The following is a 12523-nucleotide window of genomic DNA, read 5'->3' as shown; positions in this document are numbered from 1 at the left end:
GCTGGGAATACTATGTAGGATCTTTAGGAATAGTCATCATGGGCAAGGTCTTGAGGAGTGTAACTTGTAGAAAATTGATTTAAAGGTACTTTGGACAATGTCAAAAAGCATTTCATGTTGAAACTTTTGTTTTTGCGAACATGCAGTTCAGTTGTACTTAAGGTACAAATGCGTGATGCATGCCAGAAATGTACCAAATTAAAATGGTGGCATTGTGTGCACTCTTTTCCATCTCGAGCAAATACTAACGTTGATAGTTACTGTGTTGGATTCACAACTGAAGTGCCACACAGGAAACCTCAGTCACAAAATAACTGAACTCATCAGAGCAGACTTTAGGTGGTAGACTTTGAGGGAGCATGTTTGCACTGATACGATTGCAGGTCAACCTATTTCATTTCTCTTTCCCTTAATAATGAATTGTTATGCTTATCAAAGGAGATAAAGAGGATTTGAAAGTATAAGGGTGAAGATAATCCTGAAAAGACAGAAAAAGCATATCCTTTGCTGTTTTCTATTGAGAAATTGCTGTCCGATCCATAACAAAGAACAAAGAACAAAGAACAAAGAAATGTACAGCACAGGAACAGGCCCTTCGGCCCTCCAAGCCCGTGCCGACCATACTGCCCGACTAAACTACAATCTTCTACACTTCCTGGGTCCGTATCCTTCTATTCCCATCCTATTCATATATTTGTCAAGATGCCCCTTAAATGTCCCTATCGTCCCTGCCTCCACTACCTCCTCCGGTAGTGAGTTCCAGGCACCCACTACCCTCTGCGTAAAAAACTTGCCTCGTACATCTACTCTAAACTTTGCCCCTCTCACCTTAAACCTATGCCCCCTAGTAATTGACCCCTCTACCCTGGGGAAAAGCCTCTGACTATCCACTCTGTCTATGCCCCTCATAATTTTGTATACCTCTATCAGGTCGCCCCTCAACCTCCTTCGTTCCAGTGAGAACAAACCGAGTTTATTCAATCGCTCCTCATAGCTTATGCCCTCCATACCAGGCAACATTCTGGTAAATCTCTTCTGCACCCTCTCTAAAGCCTCCACATCCTTCTGGTAGTGTGGCGACCAGAATTGAACACTATACTCCAAGTGTGGCCTAACTAAGGTTCTATACAGCTGCAACATGACTTGCCAATTCTTATATCCATGGGCGTGGATCAGCAAACAACAGGCTTGAAGTAAACCTAACACCTGAGGTAAATTACTGGCGGGTGCTAGAAACTTGAAATATAAAGAGAAAATGCCAGCAATGCTAAACAGGCCAGGCAGCATCGAAGTAAACGTGCTGGTGACCTAGAAAGCTATTAGTTTTGGGACAGGGAATCTGAGTTCACTTCAGGGTTGCCACTAACTGAACCCGACCTATGCCTTGGGAAGCAGTGACTGCCGCATAAGTTTCATGCAGCATGAAAGCAGCTTTTGTCTGGTGCCTTTCCCAGTTGTCACAATTATGCTGCTGGTGAACAAGACAGTCTTTCAGAATAATAACGGTAATAACTGTTTTTATTTCTTTTTGGTGGTGCGCGAGTATTGCAAACTTCTGATGCTATGAATTTTAAAATGTCCCTTTGTTGCTGCCAGCTTTAGCAGACCCAGCAAAGGTTACTTTGATATTGCTTCTGGTTGTGTGAGATCCATACGTTTGGAGCCAGCAGCAGTACCAGCATGGCATTTTGGGGAGAGTGAAAGCACCGTTAGTCTGAGCTGACTGGATGCTTTGGGCACCTAACTATCTGTTTATCCAGCTTGGTGTTCACTTCTTGCCTCTACACCCACCCACCCATCCCAACCATGGAAAAATCGAAAACATTTTTGAAAATACATAATGCAAATAATTCATTTTTTTTTCAGTTTATCATTTATATACTCATTCACAAAATGAATGAAGGAGCAAAGCCGTAGCATGAACTGCCAGGTTAAACATTAATGTCTTATTTGCAATATTAACCTGCCTGGAGAGAGAAAATTGCTATTCAGCTGATTTTTATTTTAATGTTAACTTGATCTGTGCAACACAGATCTTAGAATGACTCCTATAAATACAGCATGACTCCTATAAATACAGCATCGGAGGGGCTGCACGGTGGCACAGTGGCTAGCACTGCTGCCTCACATCACCGAGGTCCCAGGTTCGATCCCGGCCCTGGGTCACTGTCCGTGTGATGTTTGCACATTCTCCCCGTGTTTGCGTGGGTTTCATCCCCACAACCCAAAGATGTGCAGGCTAGGTGGATTGGCCACGCTAAATTGCCCCTTAATTGGAAAAAATGAATTGGGTACTCTAAATTTATTTTTTAAAATACAGCATTGGCTCTAACAATGATGAAATGGACAGCATCTTGGGTCAGATGTGATGGAGATCCCCAAATGTTCTCATTTTGAAACAGCATCGGTATTAAACATGTACAAGTTATTTTCTAAATGTTCAACACTTAGCATAGTAATGAGCAGCACGATAGCACAGTAGTTAGCACTGCTGTTTCACAGTGCAAGGGTCCCAGGTTCGATTCCCGGCTTGGGTCACTGTCTGTGCAGAGTCTGCACGTTCTCCCCGTGTCTGCGTGGGTTTCCTCCGGGTGCTCCGGTTTCCTCCCACAAGTCCCGAAAGACGTGCTGTTAGGTAATTTGGACATTCTGAATTCTCCCTCTGTGTACTCGAACAGGCGCCGGAATGTGGTGACCACGGGCTTTTCACAGTAACATCATTGCAGTGTTCATGTAAGCCTACTTGTGACAATAAAGATTATTATAAGATTATTATCATAAGCAGCTTGATAATTGTGCTTTTTTTGAGCTACTCAATTCCATGTTCTAATGAAAAGCATGCTGTTTTGCTTTAATGGTGAGTTTAACTCAGTCAAGATGGCAAAAGAATATTCATCAACGGTACCTCTAGCACAAAATAATTAATGCTGGAATGTGGAATAAATTTTCAGATTAAAGGAGAAGGAAAATCTTGGGGAGAGCATACTTCCTTCAAAGTAAACCACCCCCCGCCCCTACCCGTGCATGGCAGAAGAGTTATAAAAGTATTTATTACATTTTCTAAAAGAATGTTATATTTCCTGCCCTATTGGGTGCCCATTATTTTGGATCTCCTTCACGAAAGGATCAGTCCAGTGATACAGGGGGAGAAAAACTGCCTTAAATTGGTTTTGTTTGATTTTTTAAAAATTCAATATTTCAGAACACTTTGTGAGGCAACTTAACCCTGGGAAAACACCCCGAGGCAGCGCGCACAGCTTACTCACCCTATGTTCTCTCCAAGATTGGATCCTCTCCTTTGCCTCCCAGGGTGGTTTAGAGTAGCATTAAAATTAGTTCCCCATTAATACTCCTGGAGTGACCCTGTCAATGATGGGTGTTTGCTTAGGAAATGTGACATTCTCCCATTTTCTGGACACAAAGTACTTTTTTTTTACATAATCGTGGAAGAAGAAGTACTGTCTCCTATCTTCCCTGACTGTCCCTCTCTTTAATGTTAGTGACCTTCCAATAAATGTGGACCATAGGAATTTAAAGCTTTTAAGGTTTACTGATATCTTGGGGCTTAAACGTTCAGTGCTAACTCTGAACTTTTATGTTTGAACCTGATTGTTGTCCAAAAACAATGTTGACATGAGCAAACAAAAAAGACAGGATGTCCCACCCTTGGCTGTGATTTAAAGTGCAATCATTGCAGGATCTGTTCTGACAAAGCCATCCTGTTTAGAAAATGTTTCCACAAGAATATATAGAACTTGTATCTTTATCAGAAAGTGTTTATGGAATTTATTATGTGCTTTCGCTAAAGTTTGTCACCTTTGCGTTAGGATATCACAGAAAGAAGGGAACCATAATCTGCCTTTTCATCTGCAGTTCCTGGAATTGTTACTGTTACAGTATTAATTGAACCGATCCTTGGAAATTACTTTGGACTTGCCAAGGTTGTGTGGACTTGAAGTGGAGTTTTTTTTAAAGACTGTTTTAATCCTGAGCATTATAGCTCCAAGCAGCCAAAAAAGCAGCTCTTTGTGCAATATGAATTGACAATGTACAACCCTGAAAACCGAGCAATTTCTGGGGTGAAATAAATATTTCTACTGCATGACCCGTTCCATCAAGTTGGCTGCTTTATTCTCCGAGTCCTTCCTTGTGTGAGAGAGGGAATCGTTGCACTGAATGTCGGATACTGCAGTTCTACTGCAGAATGAAAGCAGGCTCATTAAATTTCAAGTAAACCTAATTTACACACTGAACAGATTACCTCGACAATAAATCCAACGGCTGTTCGGTTTTTGTCAACCCGCAGCTTGTTTGCATTTAGTTTTGCCAACTCTGACAAACAGACACGCGAGAAGCCCAGGTTCCACATTGCAGGTTTCTTTCAGTGAAGGTGCCTGTTGCTGTGGCCAGATTTTGGAATGAATTCCATCAGTTCTTGGCCAGGCTGTGCGGGTGGAGTGCTTTGCAATGGCAAACTTTCCGCTGGAAGGGGTGGAAGGAAAATCTGACAATGTCCCGAGTTATCCTGCCGCAGATACAGTAAGCAAGGGTGTGGTCTTTCAATTCCTTGCATAACCACTTGATTGTGTTGTACTGTTTGCCCGCCACAGTATTTATGGAGGGAATCTATGTTGGATATTACTGCAAACAGGACTCTGCTGGGTCTATCTTGAAATTTAGACTGGGCTTTTTCCACCCCCTTTGTTTAAATTGGCTTGCATCTAAATGTAAATTGTGCAGTGGTCTCCTGCTAATCTTAAATCTGGATGATGGGGGTGAAGGATGTATTGAAGATTCTGCACATTTGTTGATTTTAATTTGAACAGAATCTTTTGGACCCACCCCCCCCCCCCCCAACCCCCACCACCACCACCTCCACCACCATCTCCATATTCACAACGAGCAGCATATATCCTAAAAATGAAAACCCAGACTACTGTTGCTTCACAGTTTTTCACGGAACTGCATGTGTTTACAAAGCGCAGTTAGGACTGTCCATACTATACAAGCATTTTAGTTAACCTGGGTAGGATACGTTGGAAAAACAAAATGCACAGGTGGAGCAAAGGACGCTTTCGATGGCAGTCTTTGCCACCTTTGCTGGAGTTGCATTAAATTTGGGTCAAACTGAAATGGCTGGGCTGGTTCTTTCAGTGAGTATCACTGCACCCCTCTGGAATCTGTTTGGGTTGCATAACTGTGATATTGCAATTTTCACTTTGTTGCAAAAACAGGAAACATTAAATAATCCCTCAAAGAGTTGGAGAAAGCATATCACATATTTTGCAAGGTTTATTAGGTAGAGAAAGTTTTCATGGTAATGAGGAGAGCATTTTGCGTAAGCTGGTTCCCAGCTGGGCAGCCAACATTGATCATGGCCACACTGTTCTCTAATTACATCATTTAAATCTTAACAAAGATAGTATTAGCAAACACAATATGCTTCTCCAAATTATTCAGTTTGAGGAGGTTCTATCAGCAGTTGTGTTTGCCGAACAAGCCGTTGCGCAACAGATCTTTTATTACCTTTTAAAAGATGGATTTGTATTTTGGGCAGAGATCTTTTGTCAGTTCTGAAAAGGTATGGCAGGTGATCGTCTGTATCCGGAGCAAAAATACAAACCTACTGGAAACACTCAGTCAGCGTGTGCAGATGGAACAATGCAGGTGTAAATCTTTCGTCAGAACTAGAAGATATTGAAAATGAACAACATTCAAAAAGAAATAGAACAGAAAATGAGGGAAAACAATCCCCTGCACACATGAATAAAGAAACAGACTTGTAAAAAGACTAAAATTATATTAGCATGAGGTACTAAGAAGCATAATGAGAGAAATTTGAGAGATGTTGAGTGAGGGAGGTAGAGATGCTCAACAACTGGCTACATGGAGCAAGTGGTAGCAGCCCCAGAATCTAAGAGAAGGGAAAAACTGGTAACAACTGGAGTGTGAACTGCCCTGGCAGAAGTCTTCCAAAGCCAAGTATCAACATGTTCCCCCTCTCATGTTCTCTGCACTTCTTCCCCACCCAGTGCCTCCCCCACTAAACTAACTTGACATGAGGGAGGCAAGAATTACAGATGAAGGGTGGCTCAGTGGTTAGCACTGCTTGCCTGCAGCGCCAAGGACCCGGTTTCAATTCCGACCTTGTGTGAATGTCTGTGTGGAGTTTGTACTTTTTCCGTGTCTGCGTGGATTTCCACCCATTGTCCAAAAATATTCAGGTTAGGTGGATTGGCCATGAGAAATTGACCCTTGGTGTCCAAAGATTTGCAGGTTAGGTGGGTTATAGGGATAGGGCAGTGGGCCTCGGTTAGGGTGCTTTTACAGAAGGTTGGTGCAGACACGATGGGCTAAATGGCCTCCTGAACGGTAGGAATTCTATGGTAAGTTAAGGTCCCAAAACTCTCAATGCAAAAAAATTCAGTGGATTGAATGGGCCAGCAACAGATATTTGTTTTAAAAAGTAGAAGCTTGACATGTGAAAAATCCAGCTTATGTTTTCTGTCCATGTACCTGTCATCCAAATCCTGGAGCAACTTCAGCCAACCCCACTCTTGCCTCAGCACATTTGCTGAAACCCTGATCCAGGGCTTCTAGACCCCCCCCCCCCCCCATCCCCAAGCAGCTGATGCTGAGGAATTCCTTAAAGTAGATCATGAATGGCTGCCATCTCTGGTAGAACCCTTCAACCAACCCCCTGATGGCATTCTTGACTTTCTACAAGTACAAGAATTTTATTAGGTCCCCCAACCATACCGAGGTGCTGGGCGGAGAACAGGACCACCGCCTCTGGGCAATCAGCGAGGTGAAGGGCAGGACTTTTGCCTTCCCTCTCATCTGCAGCCCTGGCGAGTTTGGCACCCCAAAAATGGCCACCAAAGGACAAGGCTCCAGCTCAATATTCAGATTCACCGACGTGGTGTTGAAGAAGGAGACACAAAGGCTGAGCAATTTGGGGCAAGACCAGAACATGTGTGTGATTGGCCGGCCCTCCAGAACAACGCTCACTACCTGTCTTGTACCTCAGGAAAAAAAAAACACGCATCTAGTTTTGGTCAGTTGTGTACGGTGCGTCACCATAAGCTGGATCAGACCAAGCCCCGCACATGAAGATGTGGAGTTCACCCTGCGAAGGGCCTCATTCTCACCTCATCATCTACTATAGGCCCCATCTTCTTCTCCCACTTCGCCTTCACTCCATCCGCCAAACCAGAGTCCTCAGACACAATTCAACCAGAAATACAAGACGTGCTCTCTCTTCCAACCTCGCCAGCGCCAAGAGAAAAGTGCCTCGACCCATCTCAGCTACCAAAATATAATAAAAACTCAGCACCCCTTCCAAAAATACGTTCCCACTGGGAGCCATATATTTCCGAATACAAGAGAAATATTGCCGTAAACAGTATCCCACAAAACAGTTATACTCCCTTCCCCTACCATACAACTTGTACAAAACAACCCCATCCCAGCCATAACAGAGCCTATTTAACTCAATCCCAGTCCACACTCTAACAAACGCTTCTGCCTGCCCCGAAGTATCGAAGTATGGTCTTTTGACCCGAAGGCGCCTCGCAAGGTACACCACTCCAACCCTTGCTCCACTCTTGTATGACGCCACTTTGGCCTTTTTAAAGGCTGCCTGCTTCTTGGCCAGCTCTGCACCAAGATCCTGATATATTCAAACATGGCTTCCTTCCCATCTTGGGTCACGTTTGTCCTTGGCAAATTCAGGACCGGCTCCTTCTCCTGGAAGCTGTGGAATCTGGCTATCACCGCTCATGGTGGCACGTTCACCCGAGGCTTCTGCCGGAGTGTTCGATGGGCCCCACTCAACTCTGGAGGAGATGCCAGTACCCCCTCCCCCACCATCTTACCGAACATCTGCAAGCAGTTGGATTCAGGCCCTCTGGCACCCCACTGTTCCTGAGCCTTTGTCTCCCCGACTGATTCTCCAGGTCATCCATCTTCGCCCTCCGATTCTTGTTTTTTTTGCCACCACCAAGATCTCTGCCTCCAGTGAAGTGATCTGGTCGCTGTGCATCAACAAAGCCTCCACCCCTTTCAACACCTCACCATGTTCCTTTACAGCCTCTGAAAACTTCTCACGAACAGGACCCAGTCAATCGGCACGCTGAGTGTCGAGCGTCACCCTGCATTGCCTCTCAAAATACTTCTCAAACTGTTTTTCTTTTTTTTTTTTTTAAATCGAGGGGCAATTTAGCATGGCAAATCCACCTACCCTGTACATCATTGGGTTGTGGGGGCGAAACCCACGCAAACACGGGGAGAATGTGCATACGCTACACGGACAGTGACCCAGAGGCGGGATCGAACCTGGGACCTCGGTGCCGTGAGGCTGCATTGCTAACCACTGCGCCACCGTGCTCCCCTTTCAAACTGTTTTTCTAGCTTGATGACCAGTATCCCCGTTGGCATATCTGCCGTGTTCGGGGCGGCCCCGACTGCCTCACCCACCACCGCTGCCATCTTCACTACTGAGGCTCGACGCGGAACCTTCGAGTCAGTCGAAGGATTTACAGCCTCAGACAACATAGTTATGGTCTTTATCAATATGCTTCTCCTCCAGAACCCCTCTACGTTCTTATAGGAAGAGATTGTCCACCAAAACCCCCGGGAATGGGCATTAAGGGCCAAAAGAACACGTACCCTGGCGGGAGATACCTAATGCACGACCTTCTACGTGCCACCATGGAAGTCTGCCCTCTGTCAACTCGACGTCAACCAAAATGGTGCCCTTGTACGAAATCAAGTTCCGTCCATCCATCACACTGTAGCCATTGACCTACATTGGCTCCTGTTTAAACAACGCTTTGCTTTCAAAATTCCCACCCTTGTTTCTAAATCCCCCTCTGACCTTGCCCCTCCTATCCCTGTAATTTACTCCACTCTCACAGCCATCAGTTAGGGGTAGGTTTAGCACAGTGGATTAAACAGCTGGCTTGTAATGCAGAACAAGGCCAGCAGCGCGCGTTCAATTCCCGTACCGGCCTCCCCGAACAGGCACTGGAATATTGCGACTAGGGGCTTTTCACAGTAACTTCTTTGAAGCCTATTTGTGACCAGCGATTATTATTATTTTTATTAATATTACCTACGTTACTCTGGCCTCTTCCTCATCCCTCTATTTCGACCATTTTATCGTTGGCAGCTGCCAAGGCCATGAGCTCTGGAATTCCCCCTCTAGACTTGTCCGCTCCTCTTTTTCCTCCTCCAATACCTACTTCTGTGACCCAAGCTTTTGTCCATTTGCCCTGATATCTCCTCATGTGGCTCAATGTCCTATTTTGCTTTATAATGCCTGACAAGTTTTATTATGTTAAAAGCACTATATTAATATGACTTGTGGAGTTAAACTGGTAAGATCATGTAAAGAATTGAGGGGATAATCATGATGTTACAAATAATGGAAAACTGATATGTTTTTTATGTTATTTTGAATTAAGTAGCATCCATAAACAGTTGCCTTTAAAAGTAGGGATGGGATTGGTACCAGGGGATACCGTAGATTCCCTTTGCAAGATTTCTATATCACAGTATTGGATACTGGATGGCTACTCTCAGGTTTATTTTGTGGTTTCCTCACCATTGAAGAATAATAGAAAAGCAGATAGAGCATGCTCTTTGGAGGGCTCTTAAAGATACCTAGAAAAATATATGTCCTATCAGTGTCCAGAAGTGACTTACTGAATAACGAAGATTAAAATTGGAGAGTAATTACCGTGAGCCACAATTTGTTCCTAAATGTGCACTGGATCTTCATCATCTTGAGAATATTGGAAGTGAATTGGTTGCACGAACTGGAATAGGCCGTTGCAGAAGTTTTAAAAATGTTAAATTAGCCCGGGGTTTAAGCCAGGAGTTGCAACATTGGGGCATTGGCCTCCCAGTAAGAATTAACACTGTGGATCTGAACTTTATCTGCTTGCCAGTTTTGGTGGAATTGTCTGGACCATTTCCTGGCAGAACTACCCATTGCCGCATATGGTAATATGGAGTGGGCAGGTGTGAATTATCTGGCTAACTGGGGATTAACTTGAGAAGAAAATATATTAGGGAGGCAGTGGACAATTTAATATTTGACTCTGCCATGTTCCGCAATATTTTCCCTAGTTTGCATCTCGTGAGATCAAAAGCAACAAAGTCTAACTGGCCATGAATCCTCATTTTAATGGTCTTGGATCAGCAATGTAAAAGCAGATTTTTCCATTTCTGGCTGTAGATTAATCAAACATTTGAGCGCAATAAAAGATTTTTAAAAGTAACTTTTAAATAAAAGTTTTGACCTTGTTCCAAATGTTATATTGTGACCATTTATAAAAAAAAAAATACTGTTTATTACTTTGCTGCCAAAGTGTCTTTTATTTTTGAAGATTTGTCAAGACCCTTTGCAGTACTGGGTGTAAGAGAAAATATTTCATGTGGAGATATAAATAAACCTTTATGCACTTTCTGGGGTGTTTGCATTTATGAGCATGCCAAAGTCGACTCCAGATAAAGCTGTTGTTAATATTTAACCGCTGGGCGATGCTGAAACACTAAAATATAACGTGGCTTAAATCATGTCACGTTTTTTTGGTGCTTTCTTTCATTTATCGACACTGGCCAATTCTTACAACGTCGGTCCTGTAATCCGTGTTTCTGGCGCTTAACGACCCTCTGGAATGGCCTAACAAGCCACTCAGTTGTATTCAAGAAGGTGGCTCACCGTGACCTTCTCAAGGGCAAGTAGGGATGGGCAACACAATGACACCGACATCCCATGAATGATTTTTTAAAAATAATGTAATCATTTACGCTCATCATCCAAATCAAAAGCACATTTTTTCCTAATTATGAAGATATTTCATGCATGTCACTGTCAAACCAGTGGAAGAAGGTAAATAAGCTTATGAGTAGAACAAGAATGTGCAATTTTAGAGTTGAGTGAGAAGGTTCGTGGCGGCAATCAAATTAACATGGGCCTTATTAGAGCTGATAAGATTGAGAGTGACATGACACAAATCTTCCACGATTCTGAAAGTTTATATCAGATAAATACCACATTGAGATGGACACAAATTTAAGTTCTCATAAAATTGTTTGGGAGGTGGGGGGGAGAAAATGGGCAAGATCAGCTGCAGGAGGGTAACGTTATTTAATCTTGAAGACTGGTAATAAAAATACGCAGATTGTAAAAATGTTTGCCATTGTATTTTGTTCAAGGCTCTTGAAATGAACACCGTTTCCTCCTGTGTTGCTCTCCGTTGTTCAGATTTTGATTATTGTATTGGTTTGGTACAGACAAGTTTAAACAAGGCACTAAAGTTACGCTTGGATATTGCTGGAGCACATACCCCTAGAACATGTACCAAATTGTTAATAAATAATGCAGTGCTCCACCAGGAAGATGGATTATTAACCTGTACAGTAGACTGTCAGGTATGTTTGTGTGTGTGGCTTAGCTCATTTGTCCAAATAACTAGAGTGTGATGCAGGATGATGCCAATGGCGCAGATTCAATCTCTGCACCGGCTGTGGTAGTTCATGGAGACCTGCCCCCTTGCAATGCCCCACAGTTACGGAGTAGTGCCACTCAAACAGTATAGAATCATTTGGAGAGATGCCTGTGGCTAATTACCTTGCCTTATAAAGGTAACCTTCAGTTATGTTTGAAAGAATAACATGCAGCAGTCAGAACATTGCATTTAAAACAAAATTGTAATTTAAGTGTGTGTATTTTCAAATCGGATACTGAACAGTTCAGCATCCTGCAATTATCCCGTCCTTGATCAAAATTTAACGTTTAGGTGTGCTCATTCGTATTTAGCATTCACAGGGTTAAATCATGAAGGAAGTAGAATATAGCTGCTGCCTGTTTGACAGAATCTGCGCTGTTTACTTTCCCCACCCCCATTCCGTCATTACCTTCTGTGGTTCCCTTTCACTGCTCCGCGTCTGTAGATGTAAGTGTTCGCAGATGTTAGTGAAACATTGGCTGAATTACTGTATGTCCATTTTCTTCCAGATAAGGGAGCTGAAGGCCATGACTGCCCTTTCTTTATTTTGGAGCGGGGGGGGGGGGGGGGGGGGGGGGGGGGGCGAAACTGATCCTGAATGAATCGGCGGAATAGAGTTAATAGAAGTGCAGCATGCAGAGATGAGTTTCCGATCAGTTTGAAACCAGGCTTACAGTACCTCTATGTAGCAGTGGGGCTGGTCTCATTGGGTCGAGGCATTTTCAATATAGAGAGCACAGTGTCATCTGGCACACTCAGCCATTTATGAGATACATCAGACTATTGGATTGCTGCCCAGAATATTGCCGCAATACTTGTTGCGATTGGCTGTTCCCCCCCATCAAGCATAGTTTCACGAGGAAAGCCAACTCCTTTTTTAATCTGCAATAGCATGGCTGACTGCAGTATGCTGCCTTGTTAGTACTGCTTCCGTTCTCATCTCGAGTACATTGGAAGTGATCAACAACTTCGTAAAATATAGCAGTGCTGGTTCGAGTAGAGTG

The 12523-nt window shown here is 43.5% G+C and overlaps 1 protein-coding gene and 1 long non-coding RNA gene across 10 annotated transcripts in view; one reads left to right on the top strand and one right to left on the bottom strand.

Moving 5' to 3' along the window:
- Positions 1–12523, top strand: part of mbnl2 (muscleblind-like splicing regulator 2) — a 120016-nt gene that overhangs the window by 22388 nt on the left and 85105 nt on the right. The window contains exon 1 of one of the 7 annotated variants that reach the window (XM_072476106.1): positions 11907–11966. The exons of the other annotated variants lie outside the window; for them this stretch is intronic. The gene's annotated coding sequence lies outside the window, so the exon portion shown is untranslated. Of the gene's footprint in view, positions 1–11906; positions 11967–12523 lie in introns of those variants that run through there. 7 annotated transcript variants of the gene reach the window in all.
- Positions 1877–12268, bottom strand: LOC140391532 (uncharacterized). Of its 3 annotated transcripts, none has more exons than XR_011935101.1 (3): positions 12199–12268; positions 5527–5687; positions 1877–2739 (listed from the first exon to the last, which is right to left on the bottom strand). It is a non-coding gene; the product is annotated as an uncharacterized lncRNA (long non-coding RNA). The 3 variants fall into 3 exon arrangements; XR_011935102.1 differs by lacking the exon at positions 12199–12268 and adding an exon at positions 11929–12049 and having other exon boundaries at positions 1877–2742; XR_011935100.1 differs by lacking the exon at positions 12199–12268 and adding an exon at positions 11929–12049.

This window comes from Scyliorhinus torazame, chromosome 15 (genome assembly GCF_047496885.1).
Source record: "Scyliorhinus torazame isolate Kashiwa2021f chromosome 15, sScyTor2.1, whole genome shotgun sequence".
Classification (NCBI taxonomy): domain Eukaryota; kingdom Metazoa; phylum Chordata; class Chondrichthyes; order Carcharhiniformes; family Scyliorhinidae; genus Scyliorhinus; species Scyliorhinus torazame.
Note: the sequence above shows the minus strand (reverse complement) of the source record. Positions and strands in the feature narration are given on the sequence as shown.